Source organism: Mercenaria mercenaria, chromosome 17 (assembly GCF_021730395.1).
Source record: "Mercenaria mercenaria strain notata chromosome 17, MADL_Memer_1, whole genome shotgun sequence".
Classification (NCBI taxonomy): Eukaryota; Metazoa; Mollusca; class Bivalvia; order Venerida; family Veneridae; genus Mercenaria; species Mercenaria mercenaria.
In genome coordinates, this window is record NC_069377.1 from 7,431,592 (window position 1) to 7,457,580 (window position 25,989).

General features: G+C 34.5%; 1 protein-coding gene across 1 annotated transcript in view; it reads left to right on the forward strand.

Moving 5' to 3' along the window:
• The first annotated feature begins 7,186 nt into the window (after window positions 1-7,186).
• Window positions 7,187-25,989, forward strand: part of LOC123537000 (tetraspanin-18-like) — a 44,919-nt gene continuing 26,116 nt past the window's right edge. Inside the window, exon 1 of the mRNA XM_053528713.1 lies at window positions 7,187-7,313. The gene's annotated coding sequence lies outside the window, so the exon portion shown is untranslated. The remainder of the gene's footprint in view (window positions 7,314-25,989) is intronic.

The following is a 25,989-nucleotide window of genomic DNA, read 5'->3' on the forward strand; positions in this document are numbered from 1 at the left end:
TCAAGTAAACAATTAATCTCAGGTGAGCGATATAGGGCCATCATGTATAATTCTTCCGGGGTAGAGTCAATAGAAGAGTTTTTCGTGTAAACCTCAGTAATTACTAAAATGTCACATCTTTTTTTCAGACAATATTGTTTTTCATTCTGTTTTCCTTTCGTGAAACAATCTGCGTTAGTATATACATAGACATTTAATTTGTTCTTTACACAATATTCAAAACCCTTTTTTTTATTTGATGCTTTACAGAAAGTGCGTTTATTCCCTTCACTACAGTTTCATTTAGATTTTCTTCATCATTTCCTTATTCTCTTTCCTGTTTCTTTTATGTTGTATACCACTATATCAAATTCCCGCCTTCTTAATTTCCTCTAGTTCTTTTGTTCTGGTGTCAACGATTTTGTTTATTTTTCCTCAATATCGTCCATTATTTCACTCCTTTTATCTCTTCTTTGGTGGCATCTTTAGCACCACGTTCAATGCTCTTGACTTTTTCTTCCAGTGACGTTAGTCTTGACTCCTGTTTTTCACCTATATATTTGAGTTTTTGTCTATATTTTCTAAGGTCTGTTTGCAGCTTTTACAATGAAAAAGATCATCATCAAGTCCCCGACCATTAATTAGTTGTAATGCAGCCATACTCAATCCCGAGCATCTTGCACAGAAGTACAATTTGCACCCGTTACAATCTATTTTGTTCTCATCCATAACAATGTCATTATCGCATCTAGCACATGTTTGTAGTTTTCCTGGACTTGATAGGAATTTCCTCTTTGCATCATTTTCAAATCTGTATTTCCGTGATTCTCGCCCACTACTACTAAAGCCACGGCCTCTTATGGGTGTTGAGTGCTGTTGTTGAGACTGGTTGTAACCTGGTGCCATTATTAAAGATTAATTAATATTTCGAAGGTCAAACTGAATTTAAGAATATCTTATAGGTTAACAATTGTTGCAACTTGAATATCAAACAGAACACCGCCAATGGTACTGCAGTCAGTCACTCAATGGTTGTTTGTACTAGTATTTTCAAGCTGTATCTGTAATTTCCATTAACCACTTTAAAGCTACCACCCCCAGTGAATGTACACCGTCCTTTAGGAGAACATGGCTTGGTGTGTCAATAGTTTTAGTCACCCCACTACTACGTTCCTTATTTCTACGCCGCTGTTGGAAACCACAGACAAATCTTTGTGACTTGTAGTTTAATTCCATGTTATAGGCCTGCACTATATTTTTATGATTTCAGATGCCTGTTTATGTAAGGTGCTGTCATCAGTTATCTCCCAGCCTTCTGTGTCTTTGGTTTTGTTCCACTCCTTAGTAAAGATATGTGGAACCTCAAAAATACAGATGTCTGTTAGATGTATATACATCGAAGTATGGCGTTATATTGAGAGTCAGATCGTTTAGCCTATGACGTTAAAAGATGCAGTCGCCTATTTTCCTGATCAGATCACATGTTGTATACCAGAAGACTACTAAGGTTGGTTTACCAGCTCTTATTTTTTCAACGTTTTTAACTAGAAATTCAGTCCCTTCTTTCGTTTTTCGGTCCGGCCTAGTCCACCATACAATATCAGTGTCACCCAAATTTAGTTTCATCTATTTCTGTTCTCAAATAATTACCCTTGCTGCATGTTAGGAAAACAATCCTATTATATTTGAGATCTCTATTCTTGGACTTCCATCAAGCTGGCTTACGGAAGGTCGGTGGTTCCCAGGTGCACGCTCGTGAGGAAATAATGCACGGAGGGGTACCTAGGGTCTTCCTCCACCATCAAAGCTGGAAAGTCGCCATATGCCCCATATATAATTGTGTTGGTGTGACGTTAAATCCAACAAAACAAATAATTCTTGGACTCTTCCATGGCTATAAATACCTCTATCTTTTTTATCTGGCTTTACTTCATGAACTTTGTAGAAAGGAGAGGAGAACTAGAGTTTAGACATGAGGCCTAGGTCTCTCTAAGATAGGGTATTGCAGTCAGTCACACCTACAGCAAGTGTCGCTGCAATTCAACGTATTGTGAGTTTATGCAATGTATGTAAAAGTTACATTGTGTATTATATAAGGCAGTACATGAATTGAAGTGATAACATATAATAAAATGTAAACTCAAACTAATGGCACAAACAGTTGCTTTTAACTGTCACAGCTCTAGTATTTGAACACATTGTTTTAATTTCTTTGTACTTTCTTTGGCAGGGTACTGCAGTCAGTCACACCTGCTAATCCAAAAGAACATAAACGACTATTATATGATTTTGTCATTATATGATTTTTGATCTGAAATTTATATTCTTTATATTTAGTGTAATGTCGCGAGGGCCCCTTTGTGTTGTGTCAGAATTAATTTTGGAGAAACATGTTTTTAAAATCTCGTCTGTTATACCCCACACATAAGAGTTCGTTTGTTTTTGTTTGTTTTTTGTTTTTTGTTGTTGTTTTTTTTTTTTGGGGGGGGGGGACTTTTAAAAACTAATCCATTTATTTTGCTTTTGGAAAAAATAATGTCCTAATGTATCCTAATATCCCGATATATTGCCCAAAGTTCCTAATAATTAGCGTAGAGTGCCAAATCTTCTCTCGAAATTTTCACTTATTCAATCGCCACCATTTCATTTTTGAAATTAAGTTTGTTGTTTTTTTTTTTTTTTTTTTTTTTTTTTTTTTTTTTTTTGTTTTGTTTTTTTCAAATTTAACACAGGAAAAAAGTTATCCATGATAGAGAAAAATGGTTGATTGTCCTATTAAACACCAAATCAGGGATGGATAATGAATCAGTAGCTGTATTTCTCTAGATTTTCTTCGATTTTCCCTTCGCTACTTTTTTCCAAATTTTCTCTACCGGTGTGCCAATCTCTATATTCTTAGATATATATCAAAATAATGTTTTCAAGTAACTGGCGTTTATATCGATAGAAAGATTTATCAGTGTTCAACTTATTTGTACTGAAAACAAAACAGAACAAAAAGTCCATCTTAGGCGTATACGTCTGTGGAATAGTCTCCCTATAACCATTCAGTCTAGCCCCAGCCTAACCTATAGCGTATCATGCTGGACACGATTGACTCTGACTTTGCGACCATCAGCCGTGCTGTCTGATCATGATCTGCACTGTTCGCCATTCAGTCAGTATCTTTTTGGTAATCACCTCATTTAACAGTTAATGGTACTGTCCAAATTGAAAAGTGGACAAGTTCATTATAGAAGTTTAGCAGGATAAGGGCTAAACATCTTTGCTGAGAGGACTAATCGCAAACAACATGGTGGATATTTCTCACTGAATCATCAAGCCGCGCCAGATTTATCTACATCTACATCTACATGATTCTTCCAACAATCATTAACGATTATGACTGGAAGGCGCTTGTCTGGGCAGTGTTAAAAATGAGAAAACTCATTAGTTGCAAAGAATAAAAATTACTACAGGTGCTAAGTTAAAAACATAGTGAAGGAAGTTACTGCAGGTGTACAGTAGCCAGCCGCTCAGCAAATATGTTGAGGCTGGGGCTGGACTGTACATATTGAGGAAGGCCATTCCATAGTCTAATTGTACGGGGGAAGAAGGAGTTCATATGGTATTGAGTACGGGACTGTGGAATTAGGTAGTTCAGGTTTCTGGTCGGAGTTAGATGGCTATGGTCGACGCATACATGATTCGTTCGGATTTTGTAAAAATAGATGAGAGAAGATTGTATGCGCCGTTGTTCTAAAGTTTGCCAGTTTAGGGTGTTAATCATCTGGGTTACACTGCTTGTATAGTTATAGTCGTTAAAGATAAACCGTGCAGCTGATCTTTGCCCTTTTTCGACTTTGTATGAGAGGGACTTTTGCCAGGGGTGCCAGATGGATGAGCAATACTCGAGTTGTGGACGGACATAGGTGTTATAGGCTTTCTCTTTGACCTTTTTGTTTGTTGTCTGAACATTTCTTTTGATGAATTTAAGAGAGTTGTTTGCTTTAGAGGAAATAGTATTAATATGTTCAGACCAGTTTAAGTCTTTAGTTAGTGTAACACCTAAGTATTTAGCGGTATCGGTAGATTTCAGTTCCTTGTCATGCAGGGTGTAAGGAAACATGACAGGGTTTCGTTTGCGAGTAATTCTCAGCACCTAACACTTGTCTGGATTAAATTCCATTGACCAGTCCCGTTCCCACTTTTCAAGGGCGTACAAATCTTTTTGTAGTGTTTGGGCATCAGATGAGGACTTGACTGTAAGGTATACTATGGTATCATCTGCAAACAGTCTTGCCTTACTTCTAAAAGAATCTGGTAGGTCATTAATGTAAGCCAGGAAGAGACAGGGCCCTAGGACGGATCCCTGAGGGACACCGGACAGGACAGGCAGGGTGTCAGAAGTGCAGCCGTCTACAACTACTCTTTGGGTTCGACCCTTCAGAAATGACTTTATCCACTGTGATACCAGAGGGTGGACACCCAGCTCATTAAGTTTAAATATCAATTTATTGTGATCAGCCTTGTCGAATGCTTTACTAAAATCCATTACTATTACATCTGTTTGTTGACCTTGCTCAAGGTTGTCGTAAACTTCTTGTGTAAAGCTGATCAGTTGTGATTCACAGCTATGCTTGGATCTGAAGCCATGCTGGTACTGGCTTAAGAGGTCATTAGTATCAAAAATGTGTCATGATGTTGGAGACTAGAATGTGTTCCAATAATTTGGAAGCTATGCAGGTGAGAGATATTGGCCTGTAGTTACTGGCCTTGGATTTCGGGCCTTTCTTATAAACAGGGGCGACAACTGCACTTCTCCAATCTGGCGGGACACAGCCAGTTTCCAGGGATGACCTAAATATAATTGTAAGGATGGGCGCTATCTCGTGGTGTAGCTCTTTTAGAACTCTTGGTGAGAGTTCATCTGGGCCAGAGGCTTTGTTTGGAGAGAGCCCCTGCAGGAGTTTATCAACACCCTCTTCTGTAACGGAGATCATGGGCATGTTGGGTGCTGAAGTGTTTGTAGTAACTTTTTGCAGAGTTGCTTCAAACTGAGTGGTTGTGGTTTTGAGAAGAGCGACTCAAATTGCCTATTTAGTATATTGGCCTTGGTGGCAGGGTCAGTATATGTTAGACCCTCATGCTTAAGAGGTGCTACACCACAATTTTCTGTTTTCTTATGTTTTATGAAGGAATAGAATTTCTTATTTTTACCTGGTTGTGAATCGTCCATGAATATGACTGATTCTAGGTAAGACCAGTACGAGTTCCTTAGCTGTTTTTGGATGCTATAATTAAGGGCTTTGAAGGTGTTACTTTTGCATGGGGATTGGTTGGATTTCCTCAATTTGGTGTACATTTTATCACGCTTGCGGATTTGCCTAAGGATCTTGGGAGTTAACCATGTGAGGTCGCAGCGTGTCTTAGTAGTTTTTGTTGGAATGTGTAGAGACTAAGTCGATTTAGTTCATCTTTGAACAGATTCCAATCTGAGGCGGGGTCAGAGTGGTCAGAATCAGCGAATTTCTTTCCAAACTCCGATAGGTCCCTTTTGAAATCATCCCAATTTGCTTGTTAAAGCATTTTATTGACCTTTTGGGCTGGAGGGGACGGCCTATCTTTATGTTGATTTCATGGAAGACAATGTCGTGGTCAGATTTACCTAGACAAGGGATTGTTTAAGTACATTGAACTAGGGAAGGGAAGTTAGTGAGGAACAGGTCCAGAATATTCTCATTTCTGGTTGGGATCTTGACCATTTGCTATAGATTAAAGGAATTTATCCTATCAATGAAGTCCTCATACATTTCCTTGAATCTGCATTTGGACTTGGGGGCCTCAGATGACCAATATATATCAGGTAGATTGAAGTCACCGAGTAACCAAATTGTACTATCTTGGGGTACTTTAGAAAGGGATGACCATAACTCTGTGAAGGAGTCCTCATCATTTTCGTGGGGCTTATAGTATGTGCCAATGTATATATCCTTGGCCCCTTTGATAGTAATTTTCGCCCAGGACAGGTTGCAGTTGGTTTTCAGTTCAGGTTGTTCTTGAGAAATGAGGTGTTTGGAGATTGCAGTAAGAACACCTCCTCCCTGGCCTGAGGTTCTATCATCCCTGAAAACCTGGAAGTTTAGGTCCTTGGGGAAGATTTCAGAGGTTTGGATATCTGGTTTCAACCAGGGTTCCGTACAAGAGATGATATCTGGTTTGACCTGTTGTATTAACTGATGGAGATCTGGGATTTTATTTTTTATGGACCTACAGTTAATATTAAGAATGGTTATTCTCTCGCATTTGTCATGTTTGACTTTGGAGGGTTTTTTGACCTTTGTTTTGGGAGTAGAAGTATCTTTTGGGGAGGGTTTGAAATTTGGGGTATCTGAGAGTGACCTAACTGACCGATCTGGTCGGTGACTCGCGTCTAAAATGGTAGAACTATAATCTAATTGGGAGTATTTGTTACTATCATTAAGGGAGTCAAGGGATTCAATTATAGGGAGTAGGAATAGTTCGCCTGTCCACAGTATTGACAGTGCCAGGCAAACCTTGAGTCAGAAAGACGATCATACGTGTTGTCTCCGATACCTTGACAGTCTGTGTGGTACCATTGTTCACAGGTGTCGCACAGAATGCCCTTCTGGGTCCAAGTGACTTCCTCTTCACAGTGACCACATAAGTATTGCGATTTGGAAGTACTGGGTCCAGGATTTAGTTCAATATCTGGGCATTGACAGACCAACAAGCAGTGTAAAAATACCATGGTCGTTTTACCTAGGACAGGCCTACTCCTGCCCTTAACAGATCTAATAGCGTGGATGACAATGGCATTCTTGGTTTGGACTCTCATTGACAAACCTGTAATATTGCTGGAATATTGTTTATAAACAATAGAATAAGTCTTCAGCCATCTGTAGACAGCTACGTCGCGCTACAGATGTCTCGAGAGCCATCAACGTATAGAAAAACCTACCACTAAAGATTGCAAACAGTTTTAGCTACAGTAGAGCTAATACAGTATTATAGCTAATAAGCTTGCAATTAGTTTTAGGTAATAGCCTTATAGAACTTTTATCTGTTTTAATTTCGCACATATTAACTACTATCTTTAAACATATTTTTCCTGTCAATGCACCTGCTAGTTATAGTCGTCTTTGGTTGTTCAGCTGTAATATGTAGATGCAGACGAACATAATCCGCCCGGCCCGTGTGGATAGCCAGCTAAAGTTTTTGGGTTTATCTCCCCTAGAGAATGTTTTCATAGGTGGCGCTATCGTGCTAAGAAATTACAAACACACCCATTTTTCAGGTTACTGCTATCGGAATAATTCTTTTACGTGACTTTGGTAAGAAAAATATCAAAGTTTTTTAGTGATATTTATAATTTGTATGCGTATCTATCATATCTTTGTATATACAATTACTTATATGTGTACAGTAGTAGGTTCGCATTTCTGCTTATTTCGTCCACAAAAAGATTCGTAACAATACAATTTTGTCAGTGTATTTTTTTACTGAGACTTGAATGAAAGCATTGTTTAAATTATTTAATATATTTCAACTGCTGAGGAAATTGTACAGTGTAGACCAGTCAGTTATGTTAGTTACTCTAGCAGTATGCGTAGGAATCTTGGACGTTTCGACCCCAAGACATTTCGACCCCAAGACATTTCAACCCCAAAATTTAATTTTCTTGGACAATTCGACCCCAAAGACATTTCGACCCCAAGACATTTCGACCCCTCAGAAATAGTTGTATGTTTTCATTTTATATTTCTTCCATTTTACATATTTTAGAAAATATGAATATATAGATCTATATAAATATTTTATTTTTAAATACATGTCAGTGAATAAACCGCGCTGGTCGGAAAGGATCGGCCGTATGTTTATTATTGGAACTAATTGAGTTATTTCTTCATGTTATTTTGATAATCTGAGAAGAAAATATATTATGAAAAAACAGTTTTTAAAAGAATTATATCATGTTTATATATGAATATAAAAACGTTTACTGCATTTATTGCCAAAGCACGAATAATGTCCTTTGATTAGTCCTGATAGAGTTTGATTGGATTATCACACCTATTGATTATATCAGTTAATCAGTATATTTGTAAGCACACACAAATGACATGTGACAAACAATGTCTAACAAGGTAAGTGCAGTTAAATATGATAAGCTTTTATTTAATTTAAAAGCTAACAAAATTATGGTGATTGTGGTTCATCCACGAGTGCGTAAATTTCCCGTGCGCTCAACAAATTTTCAACTCCGTATAAAAACGTTTTGTGCATTTTATTTTCCTTTTGTAAATTAATTATTTATTTGAGATATGATTGAATTCTATCATAAACCCTAAAATACGATTTATTAAAGAAATACCTGTGTACATTAGAATATTTTAGGACATGGAAATTCCGAATGTACAAATTTCCAGTGCGCACGCCGATTTTCAATCATGTACAAGACGTAACGCGCAAAAGTATTTTAATTTCCTTTTGAAAAATAATAATTTATGATCTATATGTTTGAATTCAGTCATAAATCACTTCAAAAATACCATTTGTTGAAGAAATACGGGTGTATTTCAGTTATGGCAATTTCCCGCGTGGTCGACGAATTTCAATCTCTTATAAAATCGTTTTGCTTAAAGAATTTTATTTATCCTTCTGAAACTTATTATTTATATTATACACGAATGATTTCTGCAATAAACCCTACAAAAATACCATTTATTAATAAAAAAAGGGTGTATTTCGGTAATGGAAATTTCCCGCGCGGTCGCCGAATTTCAGTCTTGTATAAAGTCATTTTGCGTGAACGCATTTTATTTTCCATTCACATTTTCTTTACAGATATGAAATATGATAATAATTTTTTCCCCGTTTTTAACAGAACAGTACTCACATATTCTTACATTTTGCAGAAACGGGGATTTCGTGTTTGATATTTTACAACTGGAAGGAATGTCGTACATAGAAAAGAAAAGAGCAGTTTGTAAAACACGAAAATCATATTCTGTAAAGCAAATACTTTATGTGTGCGTTAAAATCGCGTACGAAAATAACATTAAATGCGAAAATAAGCAATATGTTGTTTAATTTCCTATTGTTTTCTTTACATTTTCGCCCAAATTAAAGATAATGTTGACACATGTTTATAAATATCCGATGTCACCACAATCGCTTGTTAATTGTAGATTTTTTTTTTTTTTTTTTTTTATCGTAGGCTTTTTAGGAGTCTGTGTTGTTTTTTTTTTTACTAACTTTTAGTGGTAGTTTTACTTCATATTCTGTAGCCGCTGATTTCTTTTATCTCTCTGTTTTATTTAAGACATGTTGAAATTTCAGGATATGTGGTAGAGTATTTTAATGTTTTACTTAATAGTCTCTTGTAATTCAATATTATGAGTGGCATTGTACTTTTTATGACTTTTATATTTGTATGTATGTAAATATTTGTACAATGATGAGACTCAAATAAACAAACAAATAAAGTTAATTGCAATGCGCACTGCAGATAAATGCACACCTGCTGTATATCAACAAACAATTAATCAAGGTGTGATAATCCAATCAAAAGATTATGTGTTTCTGATTATGATTTTAAATATCAATATAATGAAGATGATGACATCTTAAACTTCTTTGAGTTACATTATAATTATTTATATTTGGTTGAATCCCATAGAAATGAGATGCATATATCTTTCGAAAAAAAATGTCAAATAAAAATAAATAAATAAATAAATAAATAAATAAATATTAAAGATGTGACTTTATTAAAGTTATTTTCATAATTAAAATCGGCGAAATCGGCCCATGATTTAAAAATCTTTTCTTTTTTTTTTTATATAGCCGTGTACTAAAATAGTCTTTAAGATGATTTGAACATATAAATAAATACCAACTATGAAAATATGCTATATGAAGGTTATTTTAAGATAGATAATCAGAACGATTTGTTCATAAATTATTTACGTAATAAACGCGGTTGATACATAAATCCCGTTATTTTAATAATTTATAAATGATGATTATTTCGGTATTGTTCGATATTGTGAGATAAAAATCACTCATTTTTTTCATATGAAGGCATGTACTAATATAGACTTTAAGAAATTAAAAAAAAGAATTTTAGAAAATAAAGAAATTTAGACAAATAGATCTATGGCTCATTTTTGTAAAAAAATCTTATTTTCGCGAAAATAACCGTATTTTAACATTTTAAATTAAATTGGTAATTAAGCGTTATAACATTTTGAAATTGCTCAATTATCTATAGATTAAAGCTTAATTATAATAATGACGGCATTCTTAGATGTTTTCAGGCATATCATTGAATGGGGTCTAAATGTCCAAGGAGTTGGGGTTGAAATGTCTTGGGGTCGAATTGTCTCTTGGGGTTGAAATGTCTTGGGGTCGAAATGTCTTGCTAGCATGCGTAGTGGCTGAGACTTGCGAGGGGCCAGAAATTGGCAAAATTGTTCAGTCACTGCTGAATACTTTATTGTATCCAGATGTCCAGTAACCGGACAGACGCCTAGTCTGCGTTCTAGGTGTCTGATTGTTTACAAATCAGTGTTGATATCTTAAGAAATTTTAGAGTAAGTAACAGGTAAAGTTATATTAAATCATAAATGCAGTGGCTACGATTACGGTACCGTAATCGTAGCCCCCGATTCTAGGATTAGGGAGGTTTCCTATTTCTAGACAACCCTATGAGGATAAGCTAGGATTACGGAAATATTTAAGAGGCATCAAATATATGTTAGGACATGCATAAATAATGATGTAAATTTACTTATTTCACATAAAATAGTGGTTTTTCATGCCTGCCGTATGATTTTGTGTTATCGGTCACCCATTTTGGGTTAGTATAAATGATATATATATGGCAATGTGCGGAAATATAATAGAATTATCTATGTTTCGAACATACATATCTGCAATTTTTTCAAAACTGTACAAAATTCTTACTAACCTATCATACCTTGTTGTGTTCGTAGTATCAACGGAAGTTGGTATTTATGCAGACTCTCCAATTCTGGGTATGAACATGCATCATGTCAACACAAATAGTCTTTAATAACATATGATATGATTAAAGTCAACATGTAAAACCAAAAAAAATTTGGTTGCCTGTGATATGTTTTATGTGTATAATTATGATCTATGTTAATTCAAAGAAGTATAAAATACACAGAATGGCAACTGGCTGTAATCTCGCGTGAGCTCGTGTCAGAGCGTGATTCGACGTTATTTTACTAAAAACAAACATCGGCGAGCATGCAGTTACAATTTGTACCTTTAAAACATTTAAAATACATGTTAGCTTCTAAAACAAAATTAGTTTAATGAGAAATGGTCTTAAGACACGAAGTACAGGGTTTTTTTTGCCATCGAAAGAAGCATGGTCATACGGTGATAATTATTTTACCGATGAATAATTGCTTTCGCATACAAAATGGCGCGTGGAGAAATCGCCACTTCCGGTAACGAGATCTCGTTTTTTTGTCACGGGAGGTTGGCGAGATTTGCTCTATATGCCTTTCAAGTTGCCAATCTATTTATTTTATAGCTCTTTGGTTAATTGGCAGTTAAATACGCATTTATAAAGACTTCAAGTATATTTTAGTAGGTCTTTTCTACTACCGTATATAGCTTAATATTAAGGTCAATTTAAGGAAGCATTAATAGATGCAAAATGGTGGATCGATAACACAAAATAATACGGCAGGCATGAAAAATCACTATTTTAAGTGAAATAAGTAAGTTTACAACATCATTTATTCATGTCCTTTAAAATTATATACATATATATTTGATGCCTCTTAAATACTTCCGTAATCCTATCCTATCCTCATAGGGTTGTCTAGGATTAAGGAACTTCCATAATCCTAGAATCGGGGGCTAGGATTACGGTACCGTTGAATAGTTTGGTTCATAACTGGTAGAAAACAACAGGTGCATATAAATGGTACTTTTTCAAATTTAGAAATATTACGTGTGGGGTTCCCTAGGGTAGTATCCTGGGTCCCCTGCTGTTTTTATGCTATGTAAATGATATGTCAATCGGTATTAATGATGAATGCAAATTACTATTGTATGCGGATGATAGTGCTATCATTTTAAGCACGGCTTTTCGAAGAAAAAGTAGAGCTATTGCATTCGCCCCGGCGTCAGCGTCGCCGTTGGTTAAAGTTTTTGATAAAGTCAAATATCTCTGTTACTATCAAAGCTATTGACTTGAAACTTAAAATAAGTATTTACTATCAAAGAATACACCAGGAGAAACAGTCCCCATACTCTGCTTTGAATTTTGACAGAATTATGCCCCTTTTTAACTTAGAAATTTTGGTTAAAGTTTTTGATAAAAAGCTATTGACTTGAAACTTAAAATACCTATTTACCACCAAAGTCTGCACCAGGAGAAACAATCCCCATAACTCTGATTTGAATTTTGACAGAATTATGCCCCTTTTTAACTTAGAATTTTTTTTAAAAAAATTGATAAAGTCAAATATCTCTGTTACTATTAAGGAGGTAGGATACCTTGTTACAAGGGTAAATTCAAATTAGTTGAACCGCAGCATCTTTTTGTATTTCGTGTAATATGAAGTTTTAACTGCTACAATCTCAATTTCGTTTGTCTCTGTCCCTTCAAGTTCAATTTTTATCCAGGTTTGAAGAACATGACCCTCCAAAGGTATTTTATATTGAAAGAAGAAGGAAAATACGGATATTAAACACTTTTCAGTGTATTTTAGTTTCATTGATATCCGTAGAAGTCTGCATAATTGATAATTTTACTGGTATGCGCGTTATCTTTCTAATATAAGCTTAAAATGTATATGTCGCGGGGCTCGTGTTTCCATGGTAACGCATTTTCTCTCATTTTTAAACAACTATGTATAAAAATAGGGGTTTTCGACGGCTTCAGTGCCATTCTGTTAATGACCAACATGAAATATTTGGGTAATATTATTAGCAAAATACCAAGCACTTTATATGGTACCCTAATTTTCTTAAATTTTAAAGTAACCATGGCAACAGAGATGTTTAAAATAGCTTATATCTTGCTGTTTATCGTAATTTCTTTAAAAGAATATTGAATAAGATTATCTTTCTGGTTGATGTAGCTTTAAAACATATTATTTCTAACGTAGGTTACATTTTCGTGCTATTTGCATTTATTCAAACAAATTTCATAGCTTAGAATACGTACAGCAGTACCCCTCGTCTGCCATTTTTCATGGAAAAATCGTTCAGCGTGCTGCTATCATTCTCATGGATATTGTTGAAATAAAAATAAAAAGCCGAAGCTGTGTTTCTGAGATAGACCAGTGTCAACGCTTTTGAATTTTACATTTAGATACATAGGTCACGGGCTTCGTTTCCATGGTAACATCAATTCAATTTAAGAAACCACAATTTTCTACTGAAATTTGAACAATTTTAGATCTTAGTTTTAGTATGTAAATAACAAATTATCAATGGAACATGAAAAATAGGTATTACAAATCAAACTGCTAGACTTTTTATTTGAAAATGGTCGTAACAAGTAACCTTTTACCCAACTATATTCCAAATAACATTGGTTGCCATCATCCATTTTCTTACATTCCGCATAACATTTCAATATAACTACATAAAAGAAGCAAAATATTGATTATTATTCAGAGCAAAAGACTCATAAAAATATTTCAGCAAATAATGGTTATTTGAAAATAGTTAAAATAAAGAAAATGTACAGAATTACGTACTTTCAAGATAAAAGCTATTAATTTTGCGCGGTAACTGACACGTAACGTCATGACGTCAATGACGTCATTGTAAGGCAACAATGTTTTGAAGCGTTTCTGTGGCAATTTATTCATTATTTCTGCATTATTAAACCATAAAGCATCTGATCGAAGACAAGTTCATGATTTATTTTCAGAAGAATGAATATACAAACACATTTAGTTTGTCGTAAACGTTATCGTAAATCGTCACGTTAGCTTCCGGTTGGACATGCGCACATACAAATATGAAGGTAACCTACCTCCTTAAAGCTTTTTACTTGAAACTCAAAATAGTTGTTTACAATCAAAGTCTACACCAGGAGACACAATTCCCATAACTCTGATTTAAATTTTGACAGAATTATGCCCCTTTTTAACTTAGTATTTTTGGTTAAAGATTTCGATAAAGTCAAATATCTCTTACTATCAAAGCTATTGACTTGAAACTTAAAATACTTATTTACCATCACAGTCTACACCAGGAGAAACAATCCCCATAACTCTGGTTTGAATTTTGACAGAATTATGCCCCTTTTTAACTTAGAATTTTTTGTTAAAAGTCAAATATTTCTGTTACTATTAAAGCTTTTGACCCCTGTGATATGTGCTATGTAGTTTTTTTTAGCTCATCTGATTTTTTGAAAAAAAATGATGAGTTATTGTCATCACTTGAGCGGTTGTCGTCGTCGGCGTCGGCGTTGCCTGGTTAAGTTTTATGTTTAGGTCAGCTTTTCTCCTAAACTATCAAAGCTATTGCTTTGAAACTTGGAATACTTGTTCACCATCATAAGCTGACCCTGTATAGCAAGAAACATAACTCCATCTTGCTTTTTGCAAGATTTATGGCCCCTTTTGTACTTAGAAAATATCAGATTTCTTGGTTAAGTTTTATGTTTAGGTCAATTTTTCTCCTAAACTATCAAAGCTATTGCTTTGAAACTTGGAATACTTGTTCACCATCATAAGCAGACCCTGTACATCAAGAACCATAACTCCATCTTGCTTTTTGCAAGAATTATTGCCCCTTTTGGACTTAGAAAATCAGTTTTCTTGGTTAAGTTTTATGTTTAGGTCAGCTTTTATCCTAAACTATCAAAGCTGTTGCTTTAAAACTTGCAACACTTGTTCACCATCATAAGCTGACCCTGTACAGCAAGAAACATAACTCCATCCTGCTTTTTGTAAGATTTATGGCCCCTTTTGGACTTAGAAAATATCAGATTTCTTGGTTAAGTTTTATGTTTAGGTCAACTTTTTCTCTTAAACTATCAAAGCTATTGCTTTGAAACTTGCAACACTTGTTCACCATCATAAGCTGACCCTGTATAGCAAGCAACATAACTCCATCCTGCTTTTTGCAATAATTATTGCCCCTTTTGGACTTAGAAAATCATTTTCTTGGTTGAGTATTATGTTTAAGTCGACTTTTCTCATAAACTATCAAAGCTATTGCTTTAAAACTTGCAACAGTTTTTCACCATCATAAGTGGACACTGAACATCAAGAAACATAATTCTATCCTGCTTTTTGCAAGAATGATGGCCCTTTTTAAACTTAGAAAATCGTGGGTAGGACAATATTTCTATTACACAAAAAAAATCAGATGAGCGTCAGCACCCGCAAGGCGGTGCTCTTGTTTTTTATCTGTGTCTGTAATGTTGTATGATGGATTTTTTGCTGAATCTATCTATCTATCTCTATCTCTCTATCTCTGTATCTATCTAATGCCAGACTGTTTTTCACAAAGGACTCTTTCACAACTAAGCAAAAAAAAAACTGTTATAAAAGGGCTCTTTCACAACTATGCAAAAAAAAAAACTCTGTTATAAAAGGGCTCTTTCACAACTATGCAAAAAAAACTGTTATAAAACTTATATAATTATTTAGCCAAAATTCCTCAGATATGCGAGTTTGTAAAATTATTATTACCTCCCTTTTGCCTGGTTAGGCAGTCAAGACACAGTAGGTTGGAAAAAATAAATAAATTCAAGCTATTTTAAAACTTCTCTTTGGTTCAGTTTGATGAAATGTCCCATGATCTGTCAAAACCAAGTTTAAAAACTAAAAACTGCATTGAAATCAAAAGGAATAGCCTTCTTTTTAAACACTTTAATATTAAAAGTGGACAAGTACAATGTACTTTAGTATTAAAGAGGAGTAATTGCAATATTTCATAAGAAAATAATAAAGTAAACATCTATAATACTGTTTTTTCCCTTTAGAATGGATATCGAATGTTCAAAGACTCTGTTTTATTCCATCAGCAAACAGAGTGAAAACTATATATAGAGTCTTTAAACATTTATAATTGGAACCTCACACTATGTGATGTGTTTTCTTGTTCCTTAAATAAACATCTAACATAATATACAAAAGCTGAAAAACATCATTAAATATTTGCTTATTAAATGTTACTGCCTTTTAATGTAAATGTTACTGAACATTGTACAAATGTTATACAGGTATAAATAATTCTTTATCACTGTTAGAAACAGCATTTAAAATGAAATCTAATATGGGAATTACAATAATGACATCTGGTTTTAGCTGCTCTGACACAAAAACTGTGTGGGATGAACTGTTGTGATCACTCTGACACCAAATACTTACATTTATGTTGAGTAAAATAAAGGTCTTCCTCATTTATTTGCCACTTCAGTTTTATAAAATTGAAAATGCTGTTTTTAACATTTAAAAATTTTGTCAACTTAATACATTGTAACATGAATTCAGTGAATTTGACTTTAAATGTTTTTAATACAAAATTTAATGTGATTGATTATATGTACATATTTTTTGTAATCTTGGCTCAAAGTCATCGGTTAGGCATCAAGTGGCATTTGACTGCCATTTTCTCCCGTATAAATTAGAGAAAAAATGGCATTAGCAGTTAACCCTTATCATGCTAAACAAGAATTCTGCCTTTACCACCAGTGTAGATCATGATCAGCCTGCACATCCGTGCAGTCTGATCATGATCTGCACTGTTCGCTCTTCAGTCAGTATTTTTTGGAAAGCACCCCTTTGAATGATAAATGGTACTGCCCAGATTGAATGATGGACCAGTTCATTTTAGAAATTTAGGAAGGTAAAGGTTAATCAGGCTGTTCTAAGAGAGGTTATTGATCGATTTCAGTTATTTTTGTTATCTGATAAAATCTGTTACAACAAGTTAACTCATTGACTCACCTGTAATTTGCAATGATTAACTGAAAAAGTTCTGCCCTGTTTATCACACTAAAAACGGGTATTGGAAAATAGAATAGAATGGATCTGCAGCAGCAGCTTTTACTTTATAGTTTCTCATCTCAGCGTAGGGAAAAACTGTGTTGTTTGTGTCAAGATTGTCCCCGTTAAAAATCAATAGCATCACCTGATTGCCGGAGACTTTGACAGTTCAGTTTTAATGCTATAGTGATGCAGGATTGATGCAATGTTTGGAGTTTTTTCATGGGATATAAATAGATTAGCTGTCATTTGATGTTATTTAATTTGAGAAACTAGAATTTGAAAAAAAAAGTGAGTATGAATACAATCTGTGTTGTTTTTCATACAGTCTTCAAATGCTTATATAAGTCTTTTTTTTACATAGATTTAACAAGTTTGCAGAAATAATATACAGCACTGCAGTGTGATTTCATGGAATTCTCGTATAATTTTACAATTTTTACACTAGTGTATTCAATAGAAAAATAATATTGTTTGCTAAGTCAGGATGTTGTTGTTTTTTCAATGGCGTTATTGCATGTTAACATATGGTTAGGATATTTCTGTGGTGTTTTATGGGACGTTATTGGAAATTGTTCTCTTGGTGAAAATAATCGGATACAATTGATGTCAAAAGCCAGATAACTGTAAGTGTCATCTAATATGAAATGATTGATTGGATTGTTATAAATGGGATACTAGTAACTGGAGTGTTAGAAAGCCTGGGAGAGAGGGCTCTGTGCAGTGGGAACCCTGGTTACCAAGCAGCTACTGTGAGTTTGCAGTTAAAGAGAAATTCAGTTGAAGCATAAGTGAAACCTGACTAGGTTGTGTGTCTAAAGCATTTCTTTCTCTGTTCTAGGGGCTTTCTCTTGCTCTGTCTGTTTGGTCAGTTCTGGTCGCTCTGTGTCTGTACTGGTAGATAATGACTTTGGCACCCCAAGTGGCAGCCTTTGTATGTAAAGCAACCTAAAGTTGAAATTTAAAAATCTGATAATGATGTACATGTAATATAATATGCAGGATGTAAAAATGACATTTAGAAATATTTAGGTTAGAGGTGCATAGAAAACATGAATACATGTAGAATAATTTGAATTGCCTAAGATTCTGAAAATGGTAATGGTTACTAAATTATCTGTGAAATATAATGGTCCAAGTATAAATCTTTTTTTTTTTAAAAAAATCATTAGTAACAGAAAGAAATACTTATAATATAATGTGCATGTAGTTCATTACAGATGTTGCCAACCAGTCATACTTTAAGATTATGGCATGTATCTAAAAAATAAATTTGTTGAACTTTCTTCATAGGAACAAAATGGTTTTACAAAATTGTAACTGTCATTAATCGCTGACAGCTAACTAAATATATTCATACATACTTCCTTTGTTAAGGCTGACAAAAACAAATAAAGATAAGGTTGTAATATTAATTTATCACAGTTGTTACACACTAACAAGTGCGAATATTTCAAGCTACTTTCACTTGCCAGAGGTAACTGCAATTAAGATACAATTGCTTAAGGTGGCGTATAACACTTTATGAAAATTTTATTAGCTGAAATCTTATGATGTTTTGCACAAATATATAGGGTTATACACTTTCTATTGAATGTTAAAAAAAAAGAGATTTCTAAAATGGGCTGGTCCATCACTGAATTTGGGCAATACCATTTATTAATTGAAGGGGTGTTCACTGAAAATTTACTGACTGAATAGCGAACAGTGCAGACCATGATTAGCCTGCAGAGATCGCAAAGGCAGAATAACTTGACACCAGCATAATGCGTGTACACTGTATTTAGCAGTTGTGAAATTAGGTACTATACATATAAATATATGTACTGAATATGATTTTTATTGGCATGTGATCATTGTGGTAGTTATGTGCACCGGAAAGTCTTCACTGCGGGGAATCACATGATCAAAATAATCTCTAAACCATAACATATTTCGGAATAATATGAGATAATATTGAAGCAACTTTTGCTGTAAATCTCAAATATATCCTATCAAATGGCAACATAGATGTATCCTAAAACTATATAGGTTTCAGTTACAATCGCCTTCTGATTATCTGGAACACTTCAAGAAACTGAGACTTCTTATTTTCCTATAGTGTTTGTAATTACAGGATATCTATCTGACATTATTGTCAACTACATTTAATAATTTCATGAATTTAACAATTTTTATTAGTCATATGTTAGGCTATATTTAAATTTCATATCTTATCATGGTAGGAAATTTATTCATGTTCTTCAAAATGAAACTTTGCTTTAGAGATTATTTTGATCATATGATAATTTCCCCGATATGTAGTTGTTAGAACAGGTCCTGAATGATATGTAGGAGTTGTTAGAACAGGTCCTGAATGATATGTAGGAGTTGTTAGAACAGGTCCTGAATGATATGTAGGAGTTGTTAGAACAGGTCCTGAATTTGTCACACGGTTAGATGAAACTCAGCCTGTAAATTGGCGACAAAATATCCGGCTGTCATTCCCCTTGTGCTTGTCAGATTAGCAGTGCAGGAATTTTGTAGTTTTATTTTTTGTGGATTTCACAGTCAGACTGTACCTCATTTAATTTAAATATTGACAGAAACAGAATATTTTTTTTATGTATAATTTTCATCATTCTGTAGTGCATTAATAAACGATATCACTGCAGTTGCCAGTTTGAATATCTCTGTGTATATCTATATATCTGTCTGCATCATACATTAGCATAGATTGGGAATTCAGAGCCAGTAAGACAGCCATTTTTATATTATGCCCATTTCAGTAAAACAGGATATAATTCTATTACTACCTATTTTTCTGTCTGGGATATGAGTTTAGAACAATTAAAGGTATTGACTTAAACTTGGCATAGTATTAATAGGTAGGTGGCAATGAGACAATCTGTGGAGGGCATAAACTGGGTCAGTAGATTCAAAGGGTAGTGTCACAAACTGGCTTAAAACTGCATAATTTTAAAGATTTTTTTTTAGGGGAAAAGGTCTTTAAATGACTCCTGTCATAGAGAGAGAAAATCCCTGCCCACCCAGTCACACGTTAACCCCACCCTCACCTTCCTAAAGAACTCCCAAGAAAAAAATCATTTTGTAGTTTCTTTCCATTGTTCTTAGCACATTAGAATTCATATTTTCAACTTGATCTTCATGAAACTTTGTCAGAATATTTGTCTCGATGGAATATAGAACAAAATTGAAGCAATAGTCTTGTGGGATAAAAAAATCCAGGTCACATGGTAAGATTCTAGAAAAAACTAGTTTTACAATCTAGAAATGTGGTCAGAATGTTTGTCTTAATAAAGTTTAAGGCATGTTTGAAATTGGGTCATATTGGTTTAAAACTAGTTCACTAGGTCAAATCATAGAGAAAAATGACGGGCCACACTTTATACCTTAATTTGGAAAACTGTTCCGAATGTTTGTCTTGAGAAAATCTAGGTTGGTCATACTTGAAGCTGGATCATAATTGGTCAGAAACTAGGACACTGGGTCAGTCACTGGAAATTTCTTGTTAACACTTCAGAGGCCACATTTCTGGTCTGGTTTACATGAAATTTGGTAAGAATTTTTGTCTTGATGAAATGTTGGTAAAGTTAGATATTGGGTGCTAATAGCGTGTTAAAAATGAATTTCATATTTTTCTTCTATAAAACATTGCTTCTACATGAAACCTAGTCAATTAATTGTTTTTGGTACCTATGTCAAATTTGAAAAAGGCCATCAGGTTTACTCAGGTGAGCAGTACAGGGTCTTCATGGCCCTCTTATTATGGGAAACACTTCCTGATAGTAGGTTCACAAGACCTTGAAAGTTCTTGAATTTGACGATTATAATTATGTCTTTGAAAACTCATTGAAAAAGACTTAAAGGTCCAATACTAAGGAAAATGAACATTTTAATTTCTTTTAAAAAGCACAGAAACTATTTCATTTTATTGGAAAATGAAAGTTGGTATGTAGAAATTCGAAATAAATCGCAGTATATGTACAATTATTTTTCTATGAAGTATGAAGAAAGTTAAAAAGACCTGGGTGGTCATTCTGTCGATTCATTGAAATTTCAACATAATACACATACATTTCTTTGAGTTCCAAAGACCTTCTGTAAATTTTGACCTGCCAATCTTCATTATTTAGTGTCTTGCAGAAGTCTATGCACTGGCTATGAAAAAAATTGCCAACTCACTTTCCCTTAGTAATGGACCTTTAAGCCCTGAAACATGAATTTTGAAAAATACTTTTTACCCAAAACTTCTTGGAAAAACGTACTGCCTTTGCATGCAGATTCCAACTTTGTGGGGAAAAAAAAGAAATTTATAGAAAAAGATAAGAACATAATTTGAAAGAAAATATGGTTATTTATAACAAACCAATACTGTGGCAGCATGTTATATCAGTTTATGGAGAGGTAATAGTTGCTGCAACTAAGATTTGGTTTCGAGGAAGGTAGTCCTTGAAAAGGTTAAGAATGAACTTAAAGAGTCCTTAAAAAAGTGAAGGGTCATGAATTTTGTCTCCATGTTCTGTATGTAATGGATTGAACAACTTTAAACAGTGTCTAAGAGATTAGTCTCAACCTTCTAAAGTTGTGATGTCTTGTTTAAAATTGTTAAACCATCTTTTTTTTGTGGCTTGTACACAGTCATAATCTCTGGATTGGAAATCCATCAGTTGTTCTGCCTACAGGCAGTATTATTTATATGTTTTTAAGTGTTCGTATTTATAATTAAGCAGATCTGACATGCATACAGGTATTTTCTTAATGTCTTATTGCACATGAAATTTTGTGCAGTGTTAGAATACTTGCACAAGTTATGTTTTATGAAGGTATGGGAGTTGTTCTGACAGGTATAATAGCTATTTGATTGTTATTGTTGTGTAAATTTCTGGCTATATTGTTGATGAATAAGCACCTGTCTCAAGGTAGGAAATCATTGTTTTATCCTTCCACTTTACCTACCTGTTACAAGGCCATGCTAGAATCTAAACAAAAGTACCGAGAAGAAAACATTTACAGGCTTGCAAATCTTTTTTAGCTCATCTGATTTTTTGAAAAAAAATGATGAGTTATTGTCATCACTTGATCAGTGTCGGCGTTTGCCAGGTTAAGTTTTATGTTTAGGTCAGCTTTTCTCCTAAACTATCAAAGGTATTGCTTTGAAACTTGTAACACTTGTTCACCATCAATAGCTGACCCTGTTCAGCAAGAAACATAACTCCATCCTGCTTTTTGCAAGAATTATGGCCCCTTTTGGACTTAGAAAATATCAGATTTATTGGTTAAGTTTTATGTTTAGGTCAGCTTTTCTCCTAAACTATTCATGCTATTGCTTTGAAACTTGCAACAGTTGTTCACCATCATAAGCTGACTCTGTACATCAAGAGACATAACTCCATCCTGCTTTCCTGCTTTTTGCAAGAATTATGGCCCCATTTGGACATAGAAAATCATGGGTAGGACAATTTTTCTATTATACAAAAAAAAAATCAGATGAGCATCAGCACCCGCAAGGTGGTGCTCTTGTTTACTCTTATTCATGGCTGGTTGCCTTTTAACTGCAGTCTGCTGTAAAATATATATGAGCCGTGCCATGAGAAAACCAACGTAGTGGGTTTGCGACCAGCATGGATCCTGACCAGACTGCGCGGATACCAGCATAGATCCAGACCAGCCTGCGCATCCGCACAGTCTGGTCAGGATCCATGCTGTTCACTTTTAAAGCCTATTGGAATTGGAGAAACTGTTAGCGAACAGCATGGATCCTGACCAGACAGCGCGGATGCGCAGGCTGGTTTGGATCCATGCTGGTTGCAAACCCACTCTGTTGGTTTTCTCATGGGGCGGCTCAATGTTGTGCATTTATCTATTTATGTTGATTAGTCTTTATGCAAGTTTCAAATTTTGAGGTGCAGTAAGGAGAGCACAGGGTCAGAAGTTATGAAAATAAGTTTGGAGACCAGTCTGAAAATGCAGACTTGTCATTGATCAATTTCAAGGTTAGTCTCAGAATCAGCCAATCAGATGTTAGAATTTTGAGACTGGTCTTCAAACTTAAGTTTATTAACCTCATGCCCTAGAACTTCTTATCCAGAGGTTGTGTGAGTTTGGTAAGCTGAAGGAGGCAGTTGTTTTGTCTGGCAATATTTTTTTTGATAATGTATCACAGTATGTCATGAGTCACTAAATGTCCTCACATGTTTGTGAAAAAGTTGCAAGTTACTTGCAAGAACAGTCTGCATGTGTTACATCTATATAAGTAAAACACAATTGAAAGAATACAAGTGAACAACATGGCTGTACAAACAGAGAAAAAAATATATATTTTTATGAGTTAAACTACATTCAAAGGTCTAAACTAACAAAGTTGAGAATCAAACTTCTTTAAATTGCAGAAATAGCTAGAAAAAATTTCCAAGTTGAATGCAACAAGTAATGAAAGCACAGTTAAACATTTACAATCATTATAGTAGTGACTCTCATACTAATAGGGATAGAACGAAAAATGTCTAGATCTCTGTTAGTAGCGGAAACATTAATTTATCAGTTTATAAATAATGTCATGGTCATTTTTGCTATTAAATCAATATAAAGTGTGGAATAATGGCCGTTTTTACATATAATATAATTGTTTCTGAATGCAAACCATCTATGCTGTAGTAAGCAGTGCCATATAAATCTTGATTACTCTCCCACATAGAAAATAAAGTGTCCTCTGAGAGGTTTGTTTCCAACAGAAGTGTGATATAAAATATCCCACAGGAAAATATGGTAAGTTTTATACAACATAACTATGCATTTGATGCAGGAAAAGGTTGTGTAATGCATGCTAATTCTTCAGCTGATAGCATAATGTTGTTTTCGAAATGTCATTGTCATAAAGCTGTTTAAGGTTTAGCAGTATATCACAAAACAACAGATTTTTTTAGCGAATGAACAGCATCTTGACACACAACTTATCTGTCCAATACATGTTTTACTGTTCTGTTCCACGGAGTTGGATACTTAAAATATTCTAAATGAGTTGCCCCCCTTTAAATAAGAATGTCATTTGTAAAGAAATAATGTAAACAATTGTCAAAACGATGTTTTACCTAGTTATGTAAAGTTTTAATACTCGCACGATGTTGCAAATGCATCAAAACGAAGACATGTAACAGTTTCTTTTAAAAATGGTGAGTTTTAAAGACGCTGGACTGTCCAGAAGTGTGGCACCTTCATGTAGTCCCTTTCCGGAATTCAATATATATATGAATACATTGACAATGGTTATGTACAATAATATAAATATTTTATATGCTGTTATATTTTCAAGTTAAACAATGCTTTCTTATCTATGATTTTTTTTTCTCCGAAACATGGACCTAAACCTTAATTTTGTTGGATATCACTTATACCGTGTTCACACTAGCAGAACGGTTTTATTTTTATTAGGCACTAATTGGCTATAATTGGTATTTGACATTCAAAACCCATCAAAATATAATCTAGTTTGCGTCCACACTAGGCAAAGAAATGTGGTTTAAATATATACATGCAATGTTGGAAGTTAACAAATATCTTGCAATAAGCAAAAAAGGTTACAAAGAATTGACGCTAACAGAAACAAAAAGGGGTCATCAATATTTAAACTTCTGTGTTCATCTAAGAATTTCTGTTCATTCCATCTATTGTCCATTTTGAGCGTCAGCATGACTCCATATCGCAATTTAATGTTTTTGTTTCAACAACAGTCCAATTAGTTTTGCCAGCCACAGCATCAATTGTTTGATACAAAAGAGAAACACATGGTATTCTTCCTCCAAAAGGTAAGATCTGTAGATTTGGGATTGTAAAACCAGTTATAACCCACATTTGCGTTCACATTTGTAAAATAATGTAGCATTACTTTTTAATGTAGTATTAAAACCACCTCCCGAGGTAGTTTTAATGCTACATTACAGAAACCACTTGACCTTTACAAAATTCACGTTTAACACCACATATAGTGTGGACGCAAACGAGTTTAAAAAATAAACCCAAGTTAATGTAGGATTAAAAACGTAGTCTGAACACGGTATTATTAGTGATATTTTGTTACTAAAATAGAATAGTTTTATTTTTATCAGCCCACCTGCTTAGCTCACAAGGGAGATCGCAGATTTACGTATCACAGGTCATGAGTTTGATTCCCGGGTGAGGCATATGTTTTCCTTGATGCATGTATAAAAGACAGTCTGTTTGAAATTATTTTGATCTCCACCGCTGATTCATGTGGAGAAGTTGGCAGTTATTTGCAGAGGACACGGTTTGTTAACTGGTACAGATGCCAGGAATACTGCACGGTTAGGTTAACTGCCCACCATTACATAACTGTAAAATTGTTGAAAAACTGTGCTAAACTCAAAACAAACAAACTCTTATTTATCAGTAGTTTTTACTAGTTTTGGAATAAAAAGAGACTTATTACCTGCACAAGATTTTATTTCTTCTGGTCTTTCAAAGAAATAGATAAAAGAAAAGTTGGGTAATATTTGAAGACCAACATGTCTGCACAGCTTCAGACAGACCAATGTTCTTTTATAACTGTTCTATTGCTGTGAAGTTGCCAAAGGCTTTTTTAGCTCACCTGAGCACAAAGTGCTCAGGGTGAGGTATTGTGATCGCTCACCGTCCGGCGTCTGTCCGTCCATCCGTCCGTCCGTTGTACGTCCGTCCGTCGTCCATCCATACTTTCCTTTAAACAACATCTCCTCCAAAACCAACAGGCCAATTTTGATGAAACTTCACAGAGATGTTCCTTGGATGGTCTTCTTTAAAAATTGTTCAAAGAATTAAATTCCATGCAGAACTCTGGTTGCCATGGCAACCGAAAGGAAAAACCTTAAAAATCTTCTTCTCAAAAACCAGAAGCCCTAGAGCTTAGATATTTGGTGTGAAACATTGCCTAGTGGATCTCTACCAAATTTGTTCAAGTCATGACCCCGGGGTCAAAATTGACCCCGCCCCAGGGGTCACTTGATTTTAC